This window comes from Macaca nemestrina, chromosome 18 (genome assembly GCF_043159975.1).
Source record: "Macaca nemestrina isolate mMacNem1 chromosome 18, mMacNem.hap1, whole genome shotgun sequence".
Lineage (NCBI taxonomy): Eukaryota > Metazoa > Chordata > Mammalia > Primates > Cercopithecidae > Macaca > Macaca nemestrina.
Window position 1 is genome coordinate 50913056 of NC_092142.1, and position 16693 is coordinate 50929748.

A 16693-nucleotide genomic window follows, 5' to 3' on the forward strand; every position below is an offset into this window, starting at 1 on the left:
TGTGCAATGTATAATTCTCTTCTTTTGATTAGGTAATATATCAGGTGTCACTTAGGTATTAAAAATTAAATGACAGATAATAAAACAAGAGAGTTCCATAAAACACATCTTATTTTGATTTACTCACGTTTTGAAATATATCAGCAAAGGACAGGTCAATATTTGTTAAAGGCACACACATGCAGCAAAAAAGCATATTTACCGATTATTAAGCACTCTTTCATGCCATCTATGGGGAGCTGAACATGATTTTCTATTTGGTGTTTATAAAATCTTTTCGCAGATGGACAACTATTCTTTAGTTCAATTCTATAAATCATAATCACATATTTCTTCTATATATGCAAGTGCCCATGTTTTTTTCTGTTATTTTCATCACTACCAAAATTAAGCACTCAAATGCTGACTGGGACAGGACCAATCCTTATCAATTTTTACTGGCATGAACATAAAGACACAACCTTTCAATATATGTGTGTCTTTCTCACACCCATAGACTTGTAGACATATTTGAAAGTATTTGTGGACCACCTGAGACTAGCTATAGAAATAGAATCAGCACATCTGGGAGCTGGAGGGCAACTCTGAGATTATCAGAAAGGCTGAGAGAAGGGAAAGAACTTGCCCAAAATCACACAGCAAGTAAGTGAAAATGACTGGAGAAGAAGCCATGATCTTGGATGCCTATTCTAATTTATTTGCTATAACACCATGCTGATTTTTGAAGTCTTATAAAAAATGTGATGCTTATTACTCAGTTTTTGGCTAAAAGTCTGGCTTATAGTTGGTACTCCTTAAAGATTTTTTAATAAAGTGGACATACAAATGGATGGATGGATGGATGGATGGATGGATGGATGGGTGGGTGGATGGATGGATGAATGAATAATTGCCTACTTCTCTAATCCACTGCATGAAAGTGAAGGTCTCATTCATGTAAATAAAACCTCCAGAGCCTAACCCAATCCCACCTTTTTAAAATGTAGAATGTAAGATATTTTCCACAGAAACTGTGTCCACTGCCTCTCAGGTCTTGTAGCGACACCAAGGTACTCTAAAAAAAAAGGGGGACTCTCTTTGCCCAACATTGAGCCGATCACAAATATATGGCTTCAAACCACAAAGGGAAGCAAAGGAGCTGGTGCTCAGAGGCATCTTCTACTGCTCAGGGGTTGTAACACAACCACATGTCCAAATAGGTAAAGCTGCATTTACATCTCATTGGCCCTGTGAGCCACTGGGGACGCCACACATCTGTGACACAACAATGTACAGGCAAAACGAAAAAAAGAAGGGAAATAGAGTGAGTTTTCCAAAAACCGGATGAATTCAATTCAAAGGACTCCTTCCCCTCCTCTTCCTCCTCTTCCTCCTCCTCCTTTTTCTTCCTCCTCCTCTTCTTCTTTCTTCCTTCTTTCTTCTTTCTGTTCTTCTCCTCTTTTTCCTCTCCTCCTGCTCCTTCTCCTTCTTTCCTATGGTACAATATACATAATATAAAATTCACTATTTTAACCATTTTTTAAGAATTCATTGACATTAACTACATTTTCAGTGCTGTGCAACCATTGTTACTATTTTCAAAACTTTTCATCATGCCAAGCAGAAATTTTGCACCTATTAAGCATTAACTCCTCATTTCCCACTCTCCCAAGTCCCTGAGAACCTTGAATCTATTTTCTGTCTCTATGAATCTGCCTATTTCATATATTTCATATATGTGAGATTATATATTTGCTCTTTTGCGAAAAGGACTGTCTTCGTAACTATTAAACTGATATACATTTGTTGCAAATACATGAAGCAATATATTAATTTAGAGTAATAAACAAATGTCTCAAACTTATCTTTCACCCCTCCCTCCAGCCCATCCCTTCTCTTCAGATGTAACCTCTGACAACAGTGGTGTGTGTCCTTCCCTGTGTTTTTCTAGGCTTGGACACCTAAGTTGTATCATGACTTCTAGAATAGGCTCTGGAATCAGACTACCTGAATGTATGATGCTGGGAAAGTTATTTAACCTCTTTAAGCCTCAATTTCTGCATTTATAAAATGGCATGGACAACAATGCCACTCTCTCAGCATTGTGAGCATGAAAGGAGATAAGGTTTTTTTTTTTTTTTTTTTTTTAACATTTTGTTTTTGTTGTGTTTTTCTGTGAGACAGAATCTTGCTCTGTCGCCCAGGTTGGAGCGCTGTGATGCGATCTTGGCTCACTGCAATCTCCGTCTCCCGGGTTCAAGCGATTCTCCTGCCTCAGCCTCCTGAGCCCCTGGAACTACAGGCTCATGCCACTACACTGACTAATTTTGTATTTTTATTTTTAGTAGAGACAAGGTTTCACCATGTTGGCCAGGCTGGTCTCAAACTCCTAACTTCAGGTGATCCATCTGCCTCAGACTTCCAAAGTACTGGGATTACAGGCATGAGCCATCGTACCCAGCCAAGATAAGAGTTTTAAAAGCACTTTGCACAGTGCCAGGTAAACACTAATAACTTATCAAATGGTAACTGAGTATTATATGGAATTTTGGTTTTTAAAAGGAAAAATGTGATCACATTATTCTTGTTGTTCTCCATCTTGCTTGTAAAACTCCTTCCTTACTGGCACACGTACGCCCACCTCATGCTTTCTTAACTGCTGTATAATCTTAATCTCTATAGTTTGTTTGCAAATACATCCTTCGGGTATTTTAATTTTATTTTATAAAATTACTGGAGCTTGGCATTCTGGAGCCAGCGGTGTTTCCAGGTGGGTCAACACAACTTGAGGACTCTAAAAACTGATGACAAAAAGGAGAAGATGAATCATTTAATGAACTCCAACTGTGTTCCAAGTATTATGCTGATGTCTCATTTCTGGCCCTCACCACACTGTTCTGCCTCTGTGGAAATAGGCTATTAGGTCAGCTGAGTGTGATGGTCCTGACTATGGTTAAGAATGGTTTTACCTTCTGGGACTGGGCTGTCCACACACAAATAACTCGCTAGTCCTTATAAAAAATAGACATAGACAAAAACCAATTACCCTCTTATTTTTCAAATATTAGATATTGAATTCAGATATTATATTATTAATACATATGAATATCTATTATGAATTATATTAAAACAGTATTATTACTTAGATTATACTTAGTATTATTAAGATCACTATATATTAATTAATTAATAATATCATATAGTAATATTAGTACTATATTGCATAGTATATAATATGTAATTATTATATAGTAATAATAAATAGTTATTATTTATTATAATAATATAATAGATAAAAATATCATTATATATAATTATAGTAATTATTTGTAATACCAATTTATTATATAGTAATACTAGTATTATATAGTATAATTAATATATATTTAAATATAGTAATACTATATTAATATACAGTAATTATAATTACTATCTTAATATCTAATACCCATTAATATCTAAATTCAAACTCCTGACATATAGTCTAGTTGCAGCAGTCTGCTTTATATTTAAAATTTCCAAGCTTCATCTACTTCTGATGAAAGTCTGGTGAATAAAGATACTCTTCACATACAGGAACATTTTCCTGGAATAGCTCAGGCCCAAGAAAAAAAAAATTTCCCGGAGGCCCCTTGTCAAGAGTTAGTTATTTAATTGTCTGGGGCTCCAGTTGTCCTCTTATCTTCTAAAAATTCTTCCCAATTTTCCCAGCCATATTTAAGTCCCACTAACTCCATGAAATCTTCCCATATCTTCTCCAATCCACGGATTTCTTCTTTTGATTAATTCTCACAAGTGCCATATTCTAGGCAACATTGTTGGAGTATTTACTCTTTCTCTATTAATATCAGTTTTGCTGGACTGTAAATGCAGCAAAAACAGTGATGGTTTATGATTTTCTTTTGATATCTGTTACACGACCTAGAATCATCTTGAGTGTATACACTCGGCTCAGTAAATATTTGTGGGTTCTAATCTCAAGTCAATAAGAACAACAAAAATCCCTACTTGTAAGGAAAAGAAAATGCCCATTTATTTCTTTTTCTTTCTTAACCCAATAATGAAATCCTTGGGAAAATATTTTTACATAGGAATCTTAATCTTGCCATGCCAATTTGAGAAAAGGATATTCTTTATTTGGTGTGTCACTGGATTTGTGTCAGTTCTTATGACCCATGGCTTGAAATGAGATGGGTTAGTAAACATTTATGAGTTTTTCTATGGTCTCTAAACAGAGCACTTTGAAACGAGTGAACTCAGATTCTGGTAAACTTTAGATAACTTAGACAGAGAGAGAGAAGGTCTGTCCAAAGCAGTATTTACCAAATTTAGTTGGAGTTATTTGTAAAAGAAAAGGTTCTGATGGTCATAGAAGGCTTGAGAAATCATGATTAAACAAACTTATTTGTGTTTCTTCATTACAAAACTTCTCAGTACTTTTAATATGCTAATAACTTCTAAGAAGGAAAGCATTTCCCAAACTTCGTGAAATCCTCTTCACTTGAGCGAGTGTCTATGGGTCTATTATTTTGCGAGTCATTTGTTTTCACCTCTTCTCACGAGTTAGTTTTTTAATTGCCTGTTTCATAATCTGTCACTCACCTGGTACAGAGCCCTCAATGGAGGTCTTTTGACTAAGCACAAGGCTACCCTGATTTCCGTCAAGACTGGAGTAATGCTAGTTCCCATCCACCCCACCCCCATCCCCTACCTTTGTAGAATCCTCTTTTGTAATAATGACAGTGTGTTTAGGAGACCTTCGTTTAGCTTAAGTATTTCTTTTACTAAGCCTGTCTATTTTGCAAATTAATGTTTTTCTTTTCTTTTTTTTTTTTTTTAAACAGACGTGGTCTTCCTCTGTCATCCAGGCTGGAGTGCAGTAGTATGATCATAGTTCACTGCAGCTTCAAACACCTAGGCTCAAGCGATCCTCCCACCTCAGCTTCCCAAGTAGCTGGGACTACAGGCCTGTGCCACCGAGTGTGGCTCTGTAGATTGATTTTTTGATGACATAGCAAATCCTATTTCTCAATTGTCATGATGGTATTTATGTGTCATAAATATGTCAATGTGAAGTTATTATAAAATAATCCATCCTGTTGGCATATGAAACATGTGTTTAGGCCTGCCAAAAATGCAACTCTTGCTCTCAGAACCAGCTGCCCAAGTATAGAATGGGGAAAAGGGGTGATTAGGAGTTGACAGCAAAACAGTAAAAGCCTATAGTTCTCCACTGAGTTTAGGTAAATTTGTGCCACTATTATATTGCTAAAAACAAATACAAATGATGATTTGAGGCTAAATTAACATGTTTATATGTAGAAGTTAAAGTACTTTTGCAGATCACTCAGGTACCAGGAAAGAGGGGGACTGCCCACTCTGTGCTGGTCAGACCACTGATGCAGAGTTTTGTCATCAGTTATGAGTCCTATATTCTAAGAAGCCAAGTGACAATTGTCAAAGTATAAAGAGGAAAGTGAGGGCAATCAAAAGGAGGTTGCACAAGGAGCATTAGATCTGGTACAATGTTGACATTTGTAAGGCTGTCAAGGGAGTTGCCTTCCGATCTCAGTTCTAAGTGCAAAGTCAGTGGGTGGATGTTATAGATAGACAGCTTCTGACTGCACCCAGGAAGATATGGTCAGAGGCATAAAAAAATTGAAGGTATGGCCTCTCACATTCATAAACATCTCATCATGAAGGATATTGAAGCAACTCCTTGGCCTCTACATTTGAAAGTAGATTTAATCATAAGGTAAAGATGGAACCAAGTCCACTACGAATGTATTTAATGTAACAGTATTTGCAGGTCCTCTAGCAAAGGCAGATGTGCCAAAAAATTGTTCACCCAATCCCTGTTCTGGCAGGGTGGGAAATGTGTGCCTGGTTCCCCCACTTCCTTTGTGCCCTGGATCAAAGGAACTTGCTCCAAAGTTCTGTCCCAGCTCTGAGGTCTATTAACAAATATATGATAGACTCTTATCAGCTTGTCATGGGGTCACCTAGTCATGACCTCAAGGAAATCCCATCTTGTCTCTGAGCCCTGATTTACAACTCTGTGAACCGAAGACATTAAATTAGATGAGCCTAAGATTTCCTCCTGTTCTGACATTTTGTGATTTTTATAGACATGCATGAAGCAGAGCAGGAGAAGAGCTTAGAAACCCACTTACTTTAGCTAAAGCAGTTTAGCTTTAGGAATCCTCCATTGAAAAACATACCATTTTCATCCATTCTTAGTTCAAAGCATCAGAGTACAGATTAGGGTGTGGGTGTCTGTGTGTGTGTGTGTGTGTGTGTGTGTTTGTGTGTGTAGTAAACAGGGATTCAAGGAAATAAAATACGTTTGGAAAGTTTTTTTATATTTATTTTTATTTTTTGGTTTGTTTTTTTATGATGGGGTCTCACTCTCTTACCCAGGCTGGAGTGCAGTGGTGCAATCACAGCTCACTGCAGCCTCAACCTTCTGGGCTCAAGTGATCCTCCCACCTCAGCCTCCAAAGTAGCTATGACTACAGGCTTGGGCCACCATGCTTGGCTAATTTTTTGTAATTTTTTTTCTTTTTGGAGATGGGGTTTTGTCATGTTGCCCAGGCTGGTGGTTGAGCTCCAGAGCTGAAGAGCCCATCTCAGCCTCCAAATGTGCTGGGATTACAGGCATGAGCCACCACACCCTGCCTCAGGAAAGTTTTACAAAGCAAGATGGAAAAGATGGGTCAGGGGCCTGGAGAGCTGGATATAAGCTCTTTGAGGAACAAAGGATTTGGGAATGGGAGGAGGGCTTGGAGGGAGAACATTTCCCAGTCAGTCCCAACAAGGATCAGAGTCCACCAAACAACCCAAAGGAAGTGAATAGAAGCAGCATTCCCAAAGCCATTTCTGGGTTTCCTCCTAACCACAACAGGAAGCTTTCTCTGATAACCAGTCCTCTTCTGGCTGAGTGCCATTGTGTGATGTCTCTGTTGCTGACACTGTTTCAGTTTCCCTAGCTGGACTAGACTGTCACTCATGACCAGTTTTTGCCCTCTACAACTCTTAGATGTGATGTGGAAGGCAAATCTGGGGTTTGGAGTTCCAAAAGATAAATGGTGAGCTGGATTCTCTCTACCATCCACCTCAACAAAGAAACTCTAGACTTCGTACCCATGCCCTGTAGCTAAGCTGAATGGGTCCTGCCCATTCTCAGGGACTTACCCAGGAGCTGACATGTCCATAGCTCCCACCTGCAGATCCTGATGGGTCTACCTGGGCCTGAGCTCAGGGCTAGCTAGAAATGGGAGCCAGTACCCTTCCATGAGCAGCACTCTACCAATTTAGGAAAAGAGCTGGTGGAGGATGGACCAAGGTTTCCTGGCCCCTTAGGTCCCCTCATAGTGGTTTCTTAAAGGGCTCCAAGTGGGATTGGGCCCCCTATCTACAGCAGTACCTCATGTATGACACTCTTCATTGGCCCTTTTCCTTCCCTATCATGTGAGACTCCCTAAAAGTGTTCCTTGGAATCAGTTTCCAAACAAATTATCTGTTCGCAAGTCCCCATCACGGGAGCTACTTTTAGAAGGACCACAGGCTTAGATCCCCATTAAAATCCACAAAGGCCATTTTGGCCCCTGCTGGGTGTAGCAATATTGCTAAGTCCTGTTTCATGGAACTTACAAGGGAAAACAATGGCAGGGCCCCAGTGGAAGTTGCTGTGAAAACCATAGCCCTGGGCACCATGTTCATCCTCCCCCGCCCCCATCTCATGCATTCATCTCTGTCTTCTTTTTCAAATTTGATTTTAAATATTTACAGCATCATACATCTTCCCCCACCAGATATTACTAATGAACTGTTATTGTCTGCAAAACCTCACAGATGAGTGATGGCCAACTTAAAAAGAGCATCAATGTTTTATTCGTGAAATAGAAGCCAGAAACAGAAAATGCTTATGCACTTTTAGGTCTTTGATCATTATTATTATTGATACTCCAGTACAGAGGAAGCACTAGGGCAATTAGCAAAATCAAACAGAACTGAAGATTCTATATAGCAGCAATAAAAATTATATAAATATGTAAATGCTTACAAACATTTAAATCAATAAGTAGGGCACATTTCAAGAAAATGTAAATGTTCAACCTATACATTTCAAGAAAAATGTGGAATACTAAATGCCTTTCCTGAGGGTGAATACCTCATTGGCAAAGAAGAAATTCCAGATACTGCACTGTCCTGCCAGAGAGAGGGCTGTGCCACTATCAATTTGTATTTCTGGATTGCAATGAAATTTCAGAGACCCTCATGGTCATTAACATCAGCTTTCTGGAGTTGACTTGCGTTCTGTCCCCATCTACCCTGCCTTTCTTCTCTTACTGTTTGTTCACAATGTGAACCCCAGATGGAGGTTCCTCTTCTGATTCTGGCAGGCAGTCTGGTTTAGCAGACAGCAGAGAGTGCCTCTCAGTGACTGGTTTCTGAGAGCCACAGAAATTAGAGTTCAAATCTTAGTTGGCCTTTCCAGCTGTGTGACTTGGAGCATACTAGTTAGTCTCTCTGAATCTCAGTTTCTTTATCTTTTAGGTGGAGATAAGAATACCAACCTAAGCTAATGCAGACCACATGCTTAGTGTGGTGACTGGTGCCTCACAAGTGCTCAGTATGAGTCACTATTCCCTGCCCAGCATGCAGTAAACGAGCACAATTTCTACAGACTCTGCAGGCTCTGCTTATGGGAGGACCTGCATTTTTAAATGGTTTGTCTTTGCCCAGTGAATCTGTGATCCCAGGTGTCCCAGCCTCGATGAGATCATGGCATTCAAGTAAGCTAGAAAATTCTCATCACCACAGATTTAAGGCTTTTACTGGGAATAGTTTCCTTCTAGGTTGATAGGGAGTGGCTGAGAGCCCATGCCCACCACTCAGCCTCCTTCAAGTGGCAGCCAGCACAACTTCTCCACATGTCATTTTGCTAAGTGGGAATTCAGGAGGATGAAGACCGTACTGGGAAAATGAAGCAATGGAGAAACACTAGAGGGTGGGAGTCAAATACTTGGGTTTCCCTCCCAGACCCACCACTCATGGCTATGTGACCTTAGGATAATATAAGATAGCCAGGGTCTCTAAGAGTGTGAATCTGGCACCTAAAAGTCCTGGTCTAGAAATTTGGCTTTACTACAGCCTTATCTGTGTGTCTTAGGGAGAAAGGCCTATCCTTTCTTGACCTCCGTTTCCTCATCTGTAAAAGTTCAAAATACCTGGTATATGGAAAACGCTCTGGACAGCAGCAGACTCATAGGAAGTGCTCATAGCCATTATTGCTTGAGTCTGGTTTCCTCGTCTGTATAATAGGATGGTCATCTCTTGCCCTGCCTAACTCAGAGGCCTCCAGAGAAACTCATCATAGGCTAGCTCTTCATAGGATGAAATCATCTGCAGCCTCAAATAATGATTGATGTTCTTACTGTTTCTGCAGCAGATTCTAGATGACCGCTTGAAAGATCATGCTTCAAATTAGCACTCACCAATTACAATACAGAAAGAGCACGCATATGTGATTTCATTTAATGTGTCCTAGTTGAGGTCACTACCCAAGTTATGGAAACTGATCATCTTCTGCCCTCGTGACAAGTTCATCTCTCTCTATTCTTCCATTTTGCTGCAATTTTCTGAAACAAGAGGCCCAGTCCTCTTCAGAGGGTAGAATCTTCAGCTAGACCTTGGGAACCGCAAAGCAGAAATAGAGGCATCCTGGGAAAGGGGCAGCTTTCTCCTGGGATAGGGTAGGAGAGAAAGGTGGGTGATATTCCCAGTGTTACTGTGCCCTTCCTTCCAAGTTAGGCCGAATATAAAGCAGCTTGGATTCAGTCACCAAGCTTAACGGTGTGGGTGAAAGAATAATTTAATGTCTTCTCCAGGAGGGCTAAGTAAACCCCAGCATAGACTTTTCACAATCATTGTTCAGACAGAGCCTGAATGCCCCTGGCTGTTGAGCATGTCATGGGACACAGGAGGTTGGCTATTTGCTGGATGCTCTCAGCAACTAAGAAATTTCCACCCTTCTCTGATTTTTTTCTAAGTCTACCTTGAGACTGAGTCACTTATCTCTGTGCCCCCTAAAACAGAGCACAGTATGTGGCACATATGCATAAAACAAGTGTTTGTTGGTTGAAGAAATAAATGCATGTACTGGGGGGATAAGTATGGGAGAAAGGATGAATGGATTGATGACTTGCAGGCAGAAAGCAACAAAAATAAAAAGAGAACATACTGAAATGTCTTGGAATGTAGTCTAGAGGCAGTGCTCCTGGATTGCAGGTCATGTACTAAGCTAACTGCAAGGAGCCCTGCAGTATTTGGCTTCACATGCGTGCCAATTCTATAGAAGCTCCAGCAACCCAGATATAAATGCTGCCATGCACCCCTGGTCCATCTGTGTTCCAAGAATCTGAGGCAGAATCTGATGCTGGGAGTAGGATGAGAGGCACAGGATGCATTGCTGACTATCACTTTCCAGCCCCAAGCCCCAGGCTCCTTCTTTTTTGCCCTCCTATCCTTACTGCTGCACAAGTGACTCACCTGTATTGGACCTCCAGGCAAGGCAGAGTCATAGAAGCCCACTCTGTCGCAAAGATGGAAAATTGAAATAATAAATGGGGGCTTTGAAGGGAGAACATAAAGAGGATGAGAGGAATTGTAGCCTCCACATGACATCCCTGTTCCAGCTGTACCTCCAAGGAGCCCCAGGACCCACTTCCTCTTTCCACTCTTCTCACTAAGCTTTGGCTAAGTCAATTTCCATTTGCAGCAAAGGATGCTTGAGTAACACAAGGCACAATGTTCCCTCCTTTTATCTGTGTAATCCTCAGGGTTCAAAGCAATCTCTAATAAGCTAGCTATTGGTGCTCTTTTCTCCTTGGAGAGAAAATAAGTAAATCTCATAAAGATATTTGCCTTCTAAACACCTGATCTACTCCTTTCTCTGAAAGTATTTGGCCCAAAAATGTCTTTCTCAGGGAGCTGGATGAATGGAGTTTGCTAAGGACCTAGATGCCAGGAGAGAGAATTATGGAGGTGATGATTAGCATGTTTCCTCATCCATGAGACACTCTGTGTCTCTAAGAGATGGTTAACAGGCATCTAGATCTCCACAGTGGGTTAGGAAATCAAAGGTTCTCAACCATCACCACCACATACCCCAGTGAACCAGCTACCCTGGTAACTAGATACAAATTCTGCCACAATCTCTTTGGGGTTTAATTTTCACGGGGCTCTGGTTACAAATCATCAAAGAAATTTGAACCAGTGGCAGTGCACATACAGTTAATTGAGTCATTTTTTCCCAGGATGTCAGCTTTTGTTGCTATTTCTATTCTGAAACACTGACTCACACTGTTAATTTAAACTGTGTGTGTAACTGTGGAAATTTCATTACCTTTGGCATTCTTTTTTATTCTGTCCTAGAAAATCTAATTTCAGAAAAGAGAGAAGGTAAAAGTCACTTCCACCCGCTGCACTCGAATCTTTCACATACACAAAAGTTTCCATTGGTCTACTGGAAGAAATCCCCATTGGTGCCATTTTCTACCTTGTTGCCTAATGAAATAAGAAAGGTGTGGCTCTGAGAGATGCCCTCCAATGTGCCATTCCAGAGCCAACTCTGCAGCAACCTTAACTCTGATCTGTGGTTTACCAGCCCATAAGAGAAGAAAAGTGAACCAGATGATCTCGAAGGAAATTTCCAGCTTTGACATTCCAGAAAAATCGCCCCATGGTAGCCTTTTCCTGAGTGTACATCACAGAATACTGGTTTACTCCTTCATCAGGCCATTCAAAAGGTATTACTGAACACCTCTTTTGGCACCACAGGGTGTCTAGACACTTGTAAACTGCAATGGTAAAGAGCATGATTCTGGTGTCAGAGGCTTGTGTCTGAGCCCTGGCTTCACATCACTTACTAGCTGTGTGAAACTGGACAAGTTCTGTGCCTCAATTTTCTTATCTATAAAATGCAGTAATCATCGTATCTGCCTCATAGGGTTATTGTAAATATGAATGAATTAGTCCATTTATTGTAAATATGAAAGAGTCATGTGCCAAAGTACTTAGAACTATGGCTGGCCTGCAATAGGTGTTGTTTTTTGTTGTTATAACACTGGTGAGCAAAAGCCAGCGAAGTCACTCTCTTCATAGCGCTTACAGTCTTATATGGGAGACAGATATTTATCAAACATTCATTCAAACAAAGATAAAATGCAATTATGGCAAATTTTATACATGTATATGTTGCTATAAGAGCTTAAAATATGGATATTTTGACCCAGTTAAGGAAGGTTTCCCTAAGCGTGAGCTTAGATGCAGAGAATAATACAGGAGTTACTTCAAGGAATGGAGGGTATATTATATTTTAAATATGGGCAATATTGAAAAAAATAAAAGAATAAAAGGAAAGGCATTTCAGGCAGAGGAATCAGCTTGTTTAAAGGCCTATGGAGGAAGGAAGCAGGTGCAATGCGCTGATGCTGATTCTGTGTCCTCCTGTGTATCTAGGTACATGCTAGGATTGCATGTCCCTGCCTCTGTGAATGTGGATGTGAACATGTGACTTTTTCCGCCCAATGGAATGTGAACAAACATTTGTGTGTATGCACACCATGCCTGCGTGGAAGCCTCAAGAGCTAGCATGCAATTGGCCATGCTTTCTTCTAGTGCATGCACCCCCCTGCAGGCTGCCACTGCTAATACACACTGGATACATACTGTAAGCAATAAATGAGCCTTTTTGCTTTTAAGATGCTGTGATTTGGGGGTTGCTTTTTGCTGCAGCTTAACCTACCATATCCTGATTCATAGAGAAGGTCAATAAGACTGGCAATAAGAGAGTAAAGGGAATTAAGGGGTAAGGTAAGATAGGGCAGTGTTTAGGGTCAACAGTAAAAATATTTTGTTTGTCAAGTTAAGGAGAAGTGATGCCATCCTAAGAGCAAAGGCAAGTTACTAAAGGGTCTGAAATGTAGAGAAAAGATGGGAAAGAGGGCAAAGAGTGGGGAAGCAAGAATAAATAGACCTGGGGAGTCAACTGCATGGCCCAGGCAAGAGATCATGATACTTGTGCTATAGTGGTGGTAGCAGAGACGGGAAGTAGTGGACATCTTTGAGATCTATTTGGGAGGTTGGAATTGATGGGACTTTGGTGATGGACTATGAGTAGTGAAACAGGAGGAGGCTTCCATATTGCTGGGTTGTCCAACTGGACAAATGATGGGGCCACTTATTGAGATGGCTCAAAATAAACAAGGAGCCAAAAGCAGGGTTTCAATTAGTAAAACTTTCTCGTGTCCAAGAACGGTTTCCAGCAGAAGGCTTATAGCAACATTAATTCATCAGCAAGAAAAAATTAGCTCTAACTGACAGTGCAGGTATTTCTAAAAATAATCCCAAGTACTCTATCATGCAAGCAAAGAATGTGCTTCAGAAAAAGAGTTTCTTCCCCCACCACCCAAAGGAAAACATCCAGAAAAAACCCGTCATTATTCCTGTCATTTTTGCAGAGGTAGGGGATTTTTCCTCATGATAGATTATGATAAACATATCATGCCTATTAAGAGTTCAAAAAGGGAAGTAAAACTTGTTTGTTCTATTTGACGTTATTTAAAGTAGTAGAAGCGACACAAACTTTGAGTCAGAGGAGCCTGTGTTTGAACCCGAGATTTTCTACTTACTAGCTGGGTGAACTCAGGTCAGTTATCACATTTCCACACATCCCAGTTCACTCATCTGTACTACTAACACAGAGAATTAATGTTAACCTCTTACTGGAGGGATTATCTGATAGAGATATTAACAGGGGGTTTGTAATAGAGGTGTGAGACCTGGATAAGACTATTCACTTCTCTTTCCCTATGAAGATCTTGTTCAAAGAATTCTAAACAGAAGAAACAGTAGCTAATTGGGATTATGACTCCTGCTTCAATTCCTTCATATAGATGTTACAACTGGGTTGAACAACGTTGCTTAAGCCAAAAAACTAAAGTAGGGCTCTGGCTTTCTGCTTTTGCTTTGAATTTGAGGTGGCTAGTAGTCACAGATAGCAGAGAGGAATGGAAAGAGAGAGAGTGTGGCCAGTCCTGATTGGGAGGCTGGCTCTTTCCAGATGTTCCTGCCTTGTGCAGACAGAGCATGCAAGAGAAAGGTTGTATTTCCCTTTGATCCTTACCTAGGTGAGTCTGTTACCAGTAGCACATGGGCCAGTAACGTTAATAATATCTACTGGTTAATCTAATAGCTAAGATGATTTTGAAATGGCATTGAGTACAAATAATTTTTCTCAAATCCCTGAGGCAACGGTAATATAAAATGAAAATATCAGGGATTTCTACTGGTGAATACAATCACAGGTACCATTAGTACCATTACAGCTTGTTATGTACATTCATAATAGAAGATTACAATTCTAATAGGTAGAAGTTAGCAGAGGTACTTTTATTTTTTTCTCATCCAAGTTTATTCCCCTACGCTACTGGGATTCTACCCAGGTACCTACCCCCTTCCCCACCCCACCAGTGTTTAGCGCCTGCAGAAGTCTTTTTTTGTTTGTTTGTTTTTTGATTTTTTTTTTTTTTGAGATGGAGTCTCAGTCTGTCACCAAGGCTGGAGTACAGCGGCACCATCTTGACTCACTGCAACCTCTGCCTCCCGGGTTCAAGGGATTCTCCTGCCTCAGCCTCCCAAGTAGCTGGGATTACAGGCACCAGCCACTACGCTCAGCTAATTTTTTGTATTTTTAGTAGAGACGGAGTTTCAACATGTTGACCAGGCTGGTCTCGAACTCCTGACCTCGTGATTCACCCGCCTCAGCCTCCCAAAGTGCTGGGATTACAGGCGTGAGCCACCGAGCCTGGCCCATTTTTTTTTTTAATGTAATAGTTTTATTCAGGTGTAATTAACATACCACACAATTCGTCCACTTAAAGCGTATAACTCAGAGGTTTTAGTGCCTTTCAGAGAGGTGTGCAACTGTCACCACAATTTTAGAACATCTTTATCATCCCCAAATGAAACCTCATTCCTGTAGCAGTCACTTCCTCTCCACTTTCACCCAGACCTAGGCAACAACTAATCTACAATTTTGCTATTCTGGACATTTTATATAAATAAAATCATACAGGCCTGACATGGTGGTTCACACCTGTAATCCCAGCACTTTGAGAGGCTGAGGTGGGCGAATCGCTGGAGGTCAGGAGTTCGAGACCAGCCTGGCCAGCATGGCGAAACCTGTCTCTACTAAAAATATAAAAATTAACCAGGCATGGTGGCAGGCACCTGTAATCCCAGCTACTCGGGAGGCTTAGGCAGGAGAATCACTTGAACCCAAGAAGTGGAGCTAAGATCGCACCATTGCACTCCAGCTTGGGTGACAGAGTGAGAAACCATCTCAAAAAAAAATAAAATAAAATTATGCAATATGTGGTCTTCTATAATTGGCTTTTTACACATAGTGTGTTTTCAGGCTTCATTCATGTTGTAGCATATATCAGTGCTTCATTTCTCTTTTTTTGCTGAATAATATTCTGTTATATAAATACAACAATTTGGTTTATTCATTCATCTGTTGCTAGACATCTGAGATGTTTCTGGTTTTGGCTATTATGAATAATGCTGTTATAAATATTGGTGTACGAGTTTTTGTGTGGACATAAGTTTCTCTTGGGTCTGTATCTAAGAGTGGGATTTCTGGGTCATGTGGTAACTCCATGTTTAACTTTTGAATAGTCATTCAAATATTTAAAGTGATTGTACCATTAGTTATTCAAATATTCAGATAAAGTGACTGTACCATTTTACATTTCCACCAGCAGTATATGAGAGCTTCAATTCTCCACAACTAATCTAACACTTGTTTTACCTATCTTTTTATTATACCCATCTTAGTGGGTGTGAAGTGGTATCTTATCATGGTTTTGAAGAGCATTTCTCTGATAGCTAATGATGCTGCACATCTTTTTATGCACTTATTGGCCATTTGTTTGTCTTCTTTGGAGAAGTATATATTCAAGTTCTTTGCCCATTCTTAAATTGGACTGTCTTTTTATTATGGATTTGTGTATGTTCTTTATATATTCTAACATAATTTTTTATCAGATATTTGATTTTCAACTATTCTCACATTCTGTGGATGTCTTTTAACTTTTTTGATAGTGTGCTTTGAAGAGTAGGATTTAATTTTGATGAAGTCTAATTTATCTATTTTCTTTTGTTCCTTGTGCTTTTAGTAACATAGCTAAGAAAGCTTTGCTTAATCCCAGATCATGAAGATTTACTTCTTTATTTTCTTCTAGCAGTTTTATAATTTTCACTCTTATGTTTATATATTGAGTTACTTTCAGTATATAGTATAAGGGTCAAATTTTATTCTTTTATTGGTGAATATCCAGTTTTCCCAGCAAAATTCATTGAAAATACTGTTTTTCCCCATTAAGTTATCTTGGTACCCTGATCAAAAATCAATTGACTATAAATGTGAAGGTTTATTTCTTTATTTAAGACTTTGTTTTTTTTTTTCTAGCTTTATTGAGGTTTCATTGACAAATAAAATTGCATGTATTTAAGGTATACAGTATAATATTTTGATATATGTATACATTATGTAATTATTACACAAATCAAGCTAATTAGCATACCCACCATCCCACAGTCTCTCGTGGTTATCTTTTATATAGTAAGAACATTTAAGATCTAC

At 39.7% G+C, this 16693-nt stretch overlaps 1 long non-coding RNA gene across 1 annotated transcript in view; it reads right to left on the reverse strand.

Annotated features, from left to right (window-relative positions):
• Positions 1–293: 293 nt before the first annotated feature.
• The window catches only part of LINC02911 (long intergenic non-protein coding RNA 2911), a 70050-nt gene continuing 53650 nt past the window's right edge, over positions 294–16693 (reverse strand). Inside the window, exon 4 of the long non-coding RNA XR_011616447.1 lies at positions 294–1472. This is a non-coding gene — a long non-coding RNA (long intergenic non-protein coding RNA 2911). The remainder of the gene's footprint in view (positions 1473–16693) is intronic.